This window comes from Bombina bombina, chromosome 2 (genome assembly GCF_027579735.1).
Source record: "Bombina bombina isolate aBomBom1 chromosome 2, aBomBom1.pri, whole genome shotgun sequence".
Classification (NCBI taxonomy): Eukaryota; Metazoa; Chordata; class Amphibia; order Anura; family Bombinatoridae; genus Bombina; species Bombina bombina.
The window spans coordinates 1,269,668,906-1,269,682,038 of record NC_069500.1 but is presented as its reverse complement, the minus strand read 5'-3'; the positions used below and the strand labels follow the sequence as shown (position 1 = coordinate 1,269,682,038).

The window sequence follows — 13,133 nt, the reverse complement described above, 5'->3', positions numbered from 1 at the left end:
CATTTTTAAGACCATTCTGGGTGACTGTGACTTCCTTTCAAGGGGAAGATTTTATTCGGTCCAGGGCTAGACTCCATTATCTCTACGGATACTGGAAGGAATGGTGCCTTCCTACCGCATGATAAGAATAATAGGCCTAAGGAACGGTAATCTCAAGGATACAGGATAGGATTCAAGTCTCATCTGCCCAGGGGCAGATTCCTACTCTCCAGTATTTCTACAAGACCAGAAAAGAGGGCTGCCTTCTTAGGTTGAGTACAGGATCTCTCCTCTCTAGAAGTAATTGTCCAGGTACCTGCAGCAGAAAGAGGTGTGGGGTTTTATTTAAACCTTTTTGTGGTTCCAAAGAAGAAGGGAACTTTTCATCCAATTCTGGACCTAAAGTGCCTACACAAGTTTCTGAGTGTTCCCTCTTTCAAGGTGGAGACAATAGGGTCAGTCCTTCCTCTGCTTCAGTAAGGACAGTTTATGACCACAATAGACCTAAAGGATGCATACCTTCACAGGGAACATTTTCAGTTCCTCAGGTTTGCTTTTCTGGACCAGCTCTTTCAGTTCATACAGTTGTATGCAAAAGTTTAGTCACCCCTGACAATTTCCATGATTTTCATTTTTAATAACTGGGTGTTTGGATCAGCAATTTCATTTTGATCTATCAAGTAACTGAAGGACACAGTAATATTTCAGTAGTGAAATGAGGTTTATTGGATTAACAGAAAATGTGCAATATGCATCAAAACAAAATTAGGCAGGTGCATAAATTTGGGCACCCATGTCATTTTGTTGATTTGAATACCTGTAACTACCTAGCACTGATTAATTGGAACACACAATTGGTTTGGTGAGTGCATTAAGCCTTGAATTTCATAGACAGGTGCATACAATCATGAGAAAAGGTATTTAAGGTGGCCAATTGCAAGTTGTTGTTCTCTTTGACTCTCCTCTGAAGAGTGGCGACATGGGGGCCTCAAAACAACTCTCAAATGACCTGAAAACAAAAATTGTTCAACACTATGGTTTATGGGAAGGCTACAAAAAGCTATTTCAGAGATTTAAGCTGTCAGTGTCCACTGTGAGCAACATAGCAAGGAAATGGAAGACCACAGGCACAGTTCATGTTAAGGCCAGAAGTTGCAGGCCAAGTAAAATATCAGAAAGGCAAAGGATGGTGAGAACGGTCAAAAACAGCCCACAGACCACCTCCAAAGACCTACAACATTATCTTGCTGCAGATGGTGTCACTGTGCATCGTTCAACAATTCAGCGCACTTTGCACAAGGAGAAGCTGTATGGAAGAGTGATGCGGAAGAAGCCTTTTCTGCACACACACCACAAACAGTCACTTGAGGTATGCAAACGCACATTTGGACATGCCAGCTTCATTTTGGAAGAAGGTGCTTTGGACTGATGAAACAAGGATTGAGTTATTTGGTCATTACAAGGGGGGTTATGCATGGCGGCAAAAGAACACAGCATTCCAAGACAAACACTTGCTACCCACAGTAAAACTTGGTGGATGTTCCATCATGCTGTGGGGCTGTGTGGTCAGTGCCGGTACTGGGAATCTTGTTAAAGTTGAGGGTCGCATGGATTCCAGCAGATACTTGAGAATATTGTTGAGGAATGTCACAAAGTTGAAGTAAGGGCTGGATATTTCAACAAGACAACGACCCAAAACACTGCTCAAAATCTACTCTGGCATTTATTCAGAGGAACAAGTACAATGTTCTGGAATGGCCATCCCAGTCCCCAGACCTGAATATCATTGAAAATCTGTGGGGTAATTTGAAGCAGGCTGTCAATGCTCTGCAACCATCAATCCTAACTGAACTGGAGATGTTTTGCAAGGAGGAATAGTCCAAAATACCTTCATCCAGAATCCAGACACTCATTACAGGCTATAGGAAGCGTCTAGAGGCTGTTATTTCTGCTAAAGGAGGCTCTACTAAATATTGATGCAATATTTTTGTTGGCGTGCCCAAATTTATGCTCCTGTCTAATTTTGTTTTAATGCATATTGCACATTTTCTGTTAATCCAATAAACCTCATTTCACTACTGAAATATTACTGTGTTCTTCAGTTGTTTGATAGATCAAAATGAAATTGCTGATCCAAACACCCAATTATTTATAAATGAAAATCATGGAAATTGTAAGGGGTGCCTAAACTTTTGCATACAACAGTAGCTCTTCCATTTGGCCTAGCTACTGCTCCAAGTATATTTACAGAGGTTCTGGGGGCTCTTCTGGCCGTTGCCAGAACATAAAGTATTGCAGTAGGGCCTTACCTGGACAATATCTTGGTATAGGCACCATCTTTTCGTTTAGAGGAAGAACATCCAGAGTCCCTTCTCAATCTTTTTCGATCACATGGATGGAAGATGAACTTGGAAAAGAGTTCTCTTACTACAAGTTCAAGGGTGAATTTCCTGGGGACTATAATAGACTCCATATCCATGAGAATATTCCTCAGAGATCAAAGACGTTGTAAGCTAACTTCTGCATGTCCTGTCCTCCAGGTCTCCTCGAGACCCTCAGTGGGTCAGTGTATGGAGGTAATCAGACTCATGGTGTCCTGCATTCCATCTCAGACCCTTACAACTATGCATGCTGAGACAATGGAACGGTGACCATTCAGATATGTCTCAACAGATCATGCTGGACAGCCGGTCGAGAGACTCGCTCTCCTGGTGGCTCTGTCCAGATCATCTGTCCCAAGGCTGGTGCTTTTTGAGACCTTCCTGGGAGATTGTGACTACAGACGCAAGCCTTTCCATCTGGGGAACCGTTTGGGGTGTCAAGAAGGCACAAGGTCTGTGGACTCAGGAGTCTTCCCTTCCGATCAATATTTTGGAACTCTGGGCAATCTTCAATGCCTTGAAGGCTTGGTCCCTTCTGGGTTCATCCCAGTTTATCAGATTCCAATCAGACAATATAACCTTGGTTGCCTATATCAACCATCAAGAGGGAACAAGGGAGGGAGGTTCAGACTCATATATCTTTTTCCTTCATTTCCACTTCTCCCTTGTGTGGTGGCTCGCATCAATCCGGAGCGAACTTCTGTGAGTCTGATTGCTCCGTCGTGGCCACGAAGGAAGTAGTTTGCGGATCTGGTGGGGATGTCCTCATCTCCTCAGTGGAGGTTACCTTGTCGCAGAGATCTGCTGATACAGGGTCCCTTCGTTCATCAAAATTTCGATTCTCCGACGCTGACTGCGGGGAAATTGAACGCTTAGTCTTAGCCAAGAGAGGTTTTTCTGACAGTGTTATCAACACTCTGGTTCAAACTCGTCGTATCTACCATAAAGTGTGGAGGACTTACTTGTACTGGTGTGAAGAGCATGGCTTTTCCTGGCATATGGTTAAGGTTGCCAGAATGTTATCTTTTCTCCAGGATGGACTGGAGAAGTGTCTGCTAGTCCCCTGAAAGGACAGATATCGGCCCTGTCGTTACTGCACAAAAGATTGGCTAAGCTTCCAGATGTGCAGTCCTTTGTTAAGGATCTGACTTGGATCAGACCCGTGTTCAGATCTGGGGCTCCGCCTTGGAGCCTCAATCTTGTTCTTAGTGTTTTGCAGCAGGCTCCGTTTGAGCCTATGCATACTGTTGACTTTAAATTGTTGTCTTGGAAGGTTCTTTTTTGTTGGTTATTGCCTCTGCGCGCAGAGTTTCTGAAATTTCTGCTTTGCAATGTGATCCCCCTTATCTGTTTTTTCATGCTGATAAGGCAGTTATACACATTAAACTAAGGTTCCTCCCTAAGGTGGTGTTGAATCATAATATTAATCAAGAAATTGTTGTTCCTTCTTTGTGTCCTAATCCTCCTTCAGCAAAGGAATGTTTGCTTCACAATCCAGATGTGGTTAGTGCCTTGAAGTTCTATCTTCAGGCTACTAAGGATTTCAGACAATCTTCCTCTTTGTCATCTATTTAGAGAAGCATAAGGGGCAGAAGGCTACTATGACTTCTCTATCTTTCTGGTTGAGGAGTGTCATCTGCTTAGCTTATGAGACAGCAGAACGAAAGCCTCCTGAGAGGATAATGGCTCATTCCATTAGAGCAGTGGCTTCCTCTTGGACTTTTAAGAAAGAAGGTTCAATGGATTATATTTGTAAGGCGGCTACCTGGTTCTCCTTACACACATTTTATAAATTTTACAAGTTTAATGTGTTTGCTTCAGCTGAAGCAGCTTTCGGGAGAAAAGTTTTGCAGGCTGTGGTGCCTTCAGTCTAGGGTCCGCCTCTTTTTTCTGTTCCCTCCTGTTATTCATTCAGTGTCCTCTGGAGCTTGGGTATAGTTTTCCCAACAGTAAGGAATGAAGTTGTGGACTCTCTCTGTCTTATGGAAGGAAAACATAATTTATGCTTACCAGATAGTCCACAACCCCGGCCGTAATTTATTTTTCTGATGGACGGCTGCCTTTTTATATTATTTCTTCTGGCACCTTCTATACCCAGATGTTTCTCCTACTTTTCCTTGTTCCTTTGGCAGAAGGACTGGAGGATAGGGGAAGTGGGAGGGATATTTAAGCCTTTGTCTGGGGTGTCTTTGCCTCCTCCTGGTGGCCAGGTGTTGTATTTACCAACAGTAAGGAATAAAGCTGTGGACTCTCCCTGCCAGGAAAGAAAGGAATTTATCTGATAAGCATAAATTATGTTTTTCTGCAGAATTCAGGCCTTGATCTACTCAGTGTAGGGACATTGCTAATCCTGAAACCTCTTGGTATCTGTTCGTTCTTGTGGTAATTTGATAAATACACTGCATGTAGGTTAAAATCTATTTTGCGTTTGTTTAAATTAAGTAATTTATGGTATATATCTATGGGGATATCCCCTCGCAACTCACGTAAATCTGTGGTTGTTCTGATGCGTTCTGCGTCATCCTCTGTGAACACAAAGGTATCAGTGATCACTGAATCATCATTATAGGCTTCTCCTGTGGTATTTGATGTCAAAGTCCCTGTATCCATATTGTGTGCAAAAAAGAGAAAAAAGAAAATGTTATCCAACGGGAATCCAAGTAGTGATGCTCCTTATTAAAATCCGTTCATTTCATCAAGTATAGTTCCAATTATAGGATTATAGCAGCTTTCAGTGTGGGTGCAAAATCACAAAACAATAATGCAGCATTCCAAAGTAAACTGCACTCCAAGTATACAGCTTAATTATCAACTTTCAGGGTGCAAAAAAAGTCAATATTAACGCAGTTTTCCAGTAAAACGACTGTACTCTCTGGAGTTCCATAAAAAGTAGCTTTTATTGATTACAATGTGAAGAAACATGACGTTTCGATGCCCTACTGGCATCTTTTTTTTTTTATAAATCTTTATTTATGCAAAGAACATACATCAACTTTTATCTCAATATATATATGAACAAACATTGTTGATTAGTCATAGATCCACACATATGACAGTATCATACATAAGAGCAAAAGGATCAACAATAAAAAGAAAAAAAAAAGAAAATCATTGAGCTTTATCAATGCATGTCTTCATTTCTATTAATATTTATGTGCCTCCCAACCCTCTACATATCCGCCAATCCCTACCAGACCCTACCCCAGGGTGTCACTGTTCCATTTTTCCACATGAACTAAGTCCCTGGCCTCAAGGATGGAGCACGACTCCCAAAATCAAGTTGCCATTCCCCTCTCAACTGAGCTTCTAGGATGTAGTTTGTGTTGCGTATTGGGAACAGTATTTGTATTTGTTGAGCCTGATCTAACGTGTGAAGATAGACCTCCCATTTACCCATAAAGCAATTTCTGCGTCTCTGGGCATCTCCCAGTGTGTCTGCTTGTTCGTATAGCAGTTACTGATGTATTTCTCTTTTTAGCTGCTGTAAGGTTGGGGCCTCTTGGTTTAACCAGTTTTTAAGAACCACTTTTCTTGCCTGCAGGATTACATTATGCGTGAATAGTGTGTTTGATTTATTTGTGCCCTGGCAGTCTAAGAAAACCAGTGTCTGAGGTGTGAACGTTTCCAAAGAGATTCTAATGGATCTTAGCCAATAATGGGTCATTCCCCAAAATCTGGCCAGCTTGGGGCAGTTCCAGATCATATGCAGTAAGTCCGCATTGATTTGGGCACATCTTGGACAGGTCCCTGTGGACTCTGTCTCCCAGATTTTATATAGTTTAGGCATAATATACGCTGTCTCAAGAAGCTTAATGTGGGATTCCCTAAGATCCATGGATAGTGTGGCACGTTGTACCTTATGTATACTTTGTTTGACCTGTGTCGCAGAGACCTCTGTATTTAACAGTGCTGACCACTTCTCGCTGATGTGCTTTTGAGTGTTCTCATTGTTTGGTACCATCAATGCTTTGTAAATTAGGGGGATAGATGTATTCCCTTATGAGAATGAGTTACATAGTTGATAAATAATATGATCACCCTTAGGAAGAGTTCCTGAGCCAAGCAGCGCCGCCACATAATGTCTGGCTTGTAGATATGCGAAGTGGTGGGATTGTGGTAATGCGTATACATCCTGCAAGTGTGCAAATGTGTGTATCGTATTCCCATCCCCTTCCAACATCTTGACCACTGTATTTAACCCTTGAGCTTCCCAATTTTTAAAGGTTTGTGTTGTCATCCCTGGAATAAAATTGGGGTTCCCCTGTAGTGGGATATATTTAGATACTTCATGTTTGAATTGCAAGTTACTGCAAATTTTCCTCCATGCATATAGTGGATGTTGTATTAGTGCATATTGTGACAAGTGTTTATCTATTTTCGCGGCTTGCAAATGTGGCAGCATAGAAAGCGCTTTTCATCCTGTCAAATCTAATTCTATGTTTTTTATTAGCCCAAATAAAAGAGAAAAACTGGGTGTTCCAGAATTTCAGATCTTCCTTACTAATTATTAAAGGTAACATATACAGTATTTTGGGAAAAAGGATCATTTTAATGAGTCCTATCCTACCTGACAGTGTAAGTGGGAGTTTCGCCCAATGCGCCACTAAATCCATGGCCTCTCTCTTTAGCGGTGTATAGTTGGCTCTGTACCAATCCGCAGGGTTTAATGACATCTCCACCCCTAGATATATAAAGGTTTTCCCTGCCTGTTTGAAATTATAGTGGAGATCAGGCGCACCATTGGAACCAGTCAACCACACAATTTCCGTCTTATCTGTATTCATCTTGTAGCCAGATATTTGGCCAAAGTCTGCTACAATATCCATCAGTTTGGGGACATTTAATCTAGGATTTTGCACATAGAGGATCATGTCATCTGCAAAAAGTGACAAATGAAGTGTGGTTGTTCCTACTTTGAGCCCTCTGGTTTGTAATCTGATTTTTGCCGCTAGGGGCTCCAAAGCTAGATCGAAGAGAAGCGGTGACAGGGGACATCCCTGCCTTGTACCTCTTTCCAAGAAAAAGGGTTGCAATTGAGATCCATTGACCAGGACCGCTGCCTGTGGATTAGAATATAGGGTTCGTAGTGCATCCACGAAGGAACCCCCAATTTCGAATCGACTGAGGGTAAAAAACAAATGCCCCCAGAGGACCTTATCGAAAGCCTTTTCTGCATCTACAAGTAGTATGCAGGCTTCGTCTGTCTGTGCGACCCGTGTCTGAGATTTATTATTCCAGTAATGTGTTAAAAGAAGTTGGAGGGTTCTAATGTTCTTTACTGCTGATCTGCCCTTAATAAAGCCTGCCTGATTGTTATGGATAAGTTCTGGCATAATCAACGCCAGTCTATCCGCCAGGATTTTTGTCAAGATTTTGTAGTCCGAGTTCATAAGTGAAATCAGCCGATATGATGCTGGGTTAAGAGGATCTTTATCTGACTTGAGTATTAAACTGACATTGGCCTCAGTGAATCTTTTAGACGTTACTCCCACACCACCTAGAATACCTTCATGCTGTAGTATTTTGTAGAACTCAGTCCATCGAGGCCCGGGGCTTTTTCTAGCGGTAAATTTCCTATAGCTTTCTCAACGTCCCCTACTGAAATCTGGGCATTTAATGAATGTCTCTGACTGTCTGTGATCTGTGGTAGCGCGAGAGCTTCCCAAAAGAAGTCCCTACATTTATGGTCTACTTCCTGGGTCTTCTATAGAGCTGGGAAGTACTGTCTGAAGGTCTGTTGTATGTCAGCTGTGTCCGTCAGTATTTTGTCATGGCCTTTAATGGCTGTTATGCAAGTAGAACATCTAGATAGTTTTGAAGCCTTGCGAGCATCTTACCAGTCCTATTTCTGTGTCTATTAAACCTAGCGTGTGCTTTTGTCATGTCTCTAGCTGCACTCTGTAAGAGAAATGTATCTCTTAGCGATTTAATGTCTTTATACCTGTCTGTTTGCTTCTGTGGGACTGCGCAAATAGCGATTCCGCGCATTAAGTAATTGCCTCAGTAGTAGCTCCCCTCTAAGTTTTTTCTGTGTCTTGGCGGCTATTACATAAGAGGTCACCACCCCCCTGAGCACAGCTTTTCCAGCCTCCCAAAAGAGAAGTGGATTATCTCTATGGCTGTTATTTAGGTTGTTATATGCTAGCCACTCACCCACCAAGTGATTCCTGAGATTGGCATCATGCACTAAATATCTAGAGAAAGACCACCCTTCTGGTTTGAGTGTAATTGGGGCATGATCCGAAATGGTCGGATTGTCTATTCCAGCCTCTGTGATTCTCAAATTTAAAGTCGGAGATGTCAAAAAGAGATCTATTCGCGATAATGTATCTTTTGTGGGTGTAATACATGTGTAGCTCTTCGCTTCTGGGTTCCTTTCTCTCCAGATATCTGTGAGCTGGAGTGCTCTTTTAAACTTGTTTAGTGTTAGGGAGTCTTGTTTAACATTATATTGTCTACTGGGGCCAGATAAGCGTAGGTTTGGGTTCCTATACCTATCTGCAGGTGTTTGTGGTGCTATATTGTAATCCCCTCCCAGTATTACGGGCACATCTACCACTTTCAGGATGTGCACTCTCATGGCACTCCAGAATTCTTTTTTGTGTGTGTACGGACCATAACCCCCCCCCCCCCCCAGGATCAGGGGGTGGCCCTCCAGAATGATTGAGCTTCTATTTGGTTACTTTTACGTGAAGTGAGGGACCTCATAAAGACCTTGAGTTGGCTGGTGTCTTTGAAGAACTTCGGCCCTTGTGCAGTCTGTACCTTGAGTCTAGCCAGATATAGTAGAGCAATGGATTCTCCTTTATCTAGGTGCTCTTTGCAGTAGGGTGAGAACTCCCTTCTCCTTTTTGCTACTTCAACGGAGTAATCTTGGAATAAGTGTAGCTTACATCCCTCATGAGCCAATTCGGGAGTCTGCCTATATGCTTTGAGAAGTTGTGTCTTATCTTTGAAATTTAAATACTTAATCATGATTTGTCTGGGCACTGACTTTTGACCTTCCTTTTGTTGCAACGGACCGATCCTATGTGCCCTTTCGACCACACATGGTATATTGGCATTAGGAAGTCCCAGCAGCTTGGGGAGTACCTGTTCTGCAAAGTCAATAAGGGTTGAGCCAGGGATTGACTCAGGGAGGCCTACCACCCGGATGTTATTCTGTCTGGACCTATTTTCTAGGTCATCTAATTTTTCTTGAAGAGCTTTATTTTGCCGCTGTAGCTGAGTGACATTTAATGAAACTTCTCTTTGCTGGCTCTCCATGTCTGCCACTTTTTTTTCGACCGTAGTAAGCCTTGTGGAGAATATTTTAAGTTCTGTTGTCAGGGTATCCAGCCCAGTCTGCAATTGCTCTATTTTCGAAGGAAAAATGCTGAGAGCTGGGAAACTATTGGGTGTGTGTCTTGCTGTAATGGATCTGCCACCTCAGAGGCGGTTGGCGGCGGTGAGTGAACTTCCACGTGGCTCTTGAGCTTCCTGTCTTGTTGACGCTGTTTGCTGGCCATCTTGTCAGTTCTTTTATTATACAGTGTATAATATTTTTGCATGCAGAAATATAGGCGCCCCTAGGCCTGCTCCAGCAATAGGATGTGTGACAGAGAAAAGGCAAAGGCTGGGGCCACCACTTGTCCGCCACAGAAACACCTCAATATACAATATCAAGAGAAAGATAGAAATCTTACAGCACTAAAGAGAGGGATGCGACCTATAGCTCCTGTCTAAAGTGGGTCCTCAGCTACCCACAAGGAAAAGATTCTGGAATTAAGGGGGTTTAGAGTGGAGCGCCAGAAGGCAAGGTCTAAAGGGAATATAATGTGATGGTTAGTCTGTGTGTATCTGAACCATAAATCTAAGTATAACAAGTGTCTGATTGTACATGTAAGTCAGATAAGGAGTGTACCTTATAGGTTATATATTGGGATATGAATCAGGATAAAAATGTCCCATACAGGTTACAAATGTGGATAATTATGTGAATTACAGTGCTCGGAATCTAAAAACCATAAATCTGAATATCACATATTACAGGACATGTTTATGGAAACAAGGTACAAATATACCGTGCAGGTTATTGGTATAGATAGAAATAAAAGTTACAGTACTTGAAATCTAAAAAATGTTTAATCACATAAATATACATGGATCCATGAAGACATTAAAACAGGAGGTCGAACAAATAACAAGCTGTATATATTCGCCAGATAAAAACAAGCTGTATATATTCGCCAGATAAAAACAATAACAATCACAATGTGTCTGAGATAGTACAAAATAAGACTGACAGTGAATTAGCACTAACAGTGTGAATCCCAATTATGGCTAATGCAGATGTTTGACAAAAACTAACACAAATCAAAGGCAAAGTGAAAAAATACAATATGAATAAATAACGAATGAAGTAGCCCAAAACTTGCGTGCTCCAAAAAGGAATGTATAAGTCCAGAAAATTCCAAAACAATCCAAAAAGATATCCAAAAAAATGTCCAAAAAGTAACAACTAGTGTGTACACAAACTAGTGCAAAAGCTGTAAATGTGTGTTGGTGATCACATAAATCGGAAAAAATGAAGGTGTTCAAAAATGTTGTAATTGTCAATCCAATAGGTGGGAGTGTGATATACAAAAATAGGAAAAGAATATATAAAAAATTTATAAAAACGCAAAGTCCTCAAAACCTGTGGAAGAAAAACAGTGACATAGTATAATACTGTTATAAACTCTGACAAATGAAAGGATTTATGGTTTTTAGATTCCGAGCACTGTAATTCACATAATTATACACATTTGTAACCTGTATGGGACATTTTTATCCTGATTCATATCCCAATATATAACCTATAAGGTACACTCCTTATCTGACTTACATGTACAATCAGACACTTGTTATACTTAGATTTATGGTTCAGATACACACAGACTAACCATCACATTATATTCTCTTTAGACCTTGCCTTCTGGCGCTCCACTCTAAACCCCCTTAATTCCAACACCCCAATATACCCCTGCAATCAACAGTCAGTACAGAATGCGGCAGTACATTAACACCATCCACTCACAACATTAAACAGCAGTTTCCATTCTATGATTCTAGTTAGGTTTCAGCGCCCATTAAACCAAAGATGATTCTGCGGGGGGGGGGGGGGGGGTCTTGGGGGGAGTATATTTGTTTTACGGCATTGCCATGTATGCAGACCATATAAAAAAAGATTCCCTATGGGAGGGGTAGACTGGCGTGTCTCTGATCTACTGTCTTGCACCCACATGTCTGGGGAGTGTTACTGCTTGATGATATGCAAATTTTCCTCCTTTTTCCTTGTCTTTTCCCCTTCCCCCCTTAATAAAAGTGGTTTTCTCTTACTGGTGTCTGCTTGTAGAAGGGATTCAATTACCCTCAGATTGCCCCCCCAAGTCCGATTTGCTGACTGTCTATTTTTATAGGTGACAGATGGCTTCTCAAACTCTCAACGTTTCTATAGTGAATTAGAAGAGGGTATATTGTTACAGGCCTGTAGCGGTGTGTACCAGAGAGCTCCCAAGAGAGTTGTTTAGTTAAGCTGTGACTGTTGTCGCCAAGGAGCTAGTCAGACCCCAGAGAACAGTTCCTTATGTAGGGTTATGTTTGCAGTTTATTCCGACTGCACCCTTAAAGTAGTTCCTCACTTCTCTCCCCCTCCAAAGAGCCCAGTAAGTGTTGTTGCAGTGTTTCACGATGGGGATCTATAGTGTCCCTGTCTTACAGCACCACAGCACAGCAGTCAGACAAGATGGCGGCCGTCCTCTTGCTACACAGCTCACCAGTTGCCAGTCCCGCTATGTATGTCTGTCTCAGGGGGGTCGGTTTACGACCGCGGGTGGCTGTTTCCTGGTAGGTCTGAGCCCTCTTTTATACCTCCGCTATATCCCTGAAGGGTTTTTCACTCTGATCGCAGCCGTGATCCCTTGCCAGATGATATGTCCACGGCTCTTGCCGATGAGGGAGCAGGTCTTACATGCTCCTTGCTGAACTTGGTCCGGGCAGAGGTATTTGTATTACCCTGCCAAGGTATGTAGCTTTATCGGGCACTTTGCTGGACTGTGTCACAGTATTAGGAGCCTGAATGCACGGAGCTCCTCAGTCCTGCTTCTATCCGCAATGCCCGCCCACCGGAAGTCCCCTACTGGCATCTTTATCAAATGTCCCCAAGTGTCAAGCTGGTGAACACCACCGTGGTGATGTCCCAAAGGAAGTCATTTTATAATGCAAACATCCTGAGTTTTATAACTCTACCTGTGTGAACAATAAGAGGTAGCAGGTGTATGTTTCAGAGAAACGCTCCGTGTGCAGTCTCGCACGTCCACCCTGCTTCCGGGTAAGGCCTTAATCTGATTGGAGAGTGTCATGAGTCATAGGAGCCATAGTTTATTAGGAACGTAATTGAAGCGAAAAACCTAAGGGACTGAAGTTGGACTTTGGTCCATTTATTGGCTGAGAACAGATGAAGTACAACATTTATTTGATTTACAAATTCAGCAAAATCATCATAAATTAAGTGGAATCCTTTTCTATACCCGAGGGGGCTCCCCCTGAAAACAAGAGATATTCTATTGTTTGCATTAGATGATTAATTGTTTTTAACGTTTTTATTTATGATTGACTGGCATTTCATGAGTTTTATTCCCCAGGTGTGAGCAATTGAACAATAAACCATATAATGGATCAAACAGGAACCTGCTCCCAAAGAGTGTCATGTTTTCTTTTGAATAAAGAAAATACAAAAAGGTTACTTTTGCC

General features: G+C 42.1%; 1 protein-coding gene across 1 annotated transcript in view; it reads left to right on the top strand.

Annotated features, from left to right (window-relative positions):
• Positions 1-13,133, top strand: part of TBC1D19 (TBC1 domain family member 19) — an 885,000-nt gene that overhangs the window by 604,775 nt on the left and 267,092 nt on the right. The gene's annotated exons all lie outside the window — the stretch shown is intronic.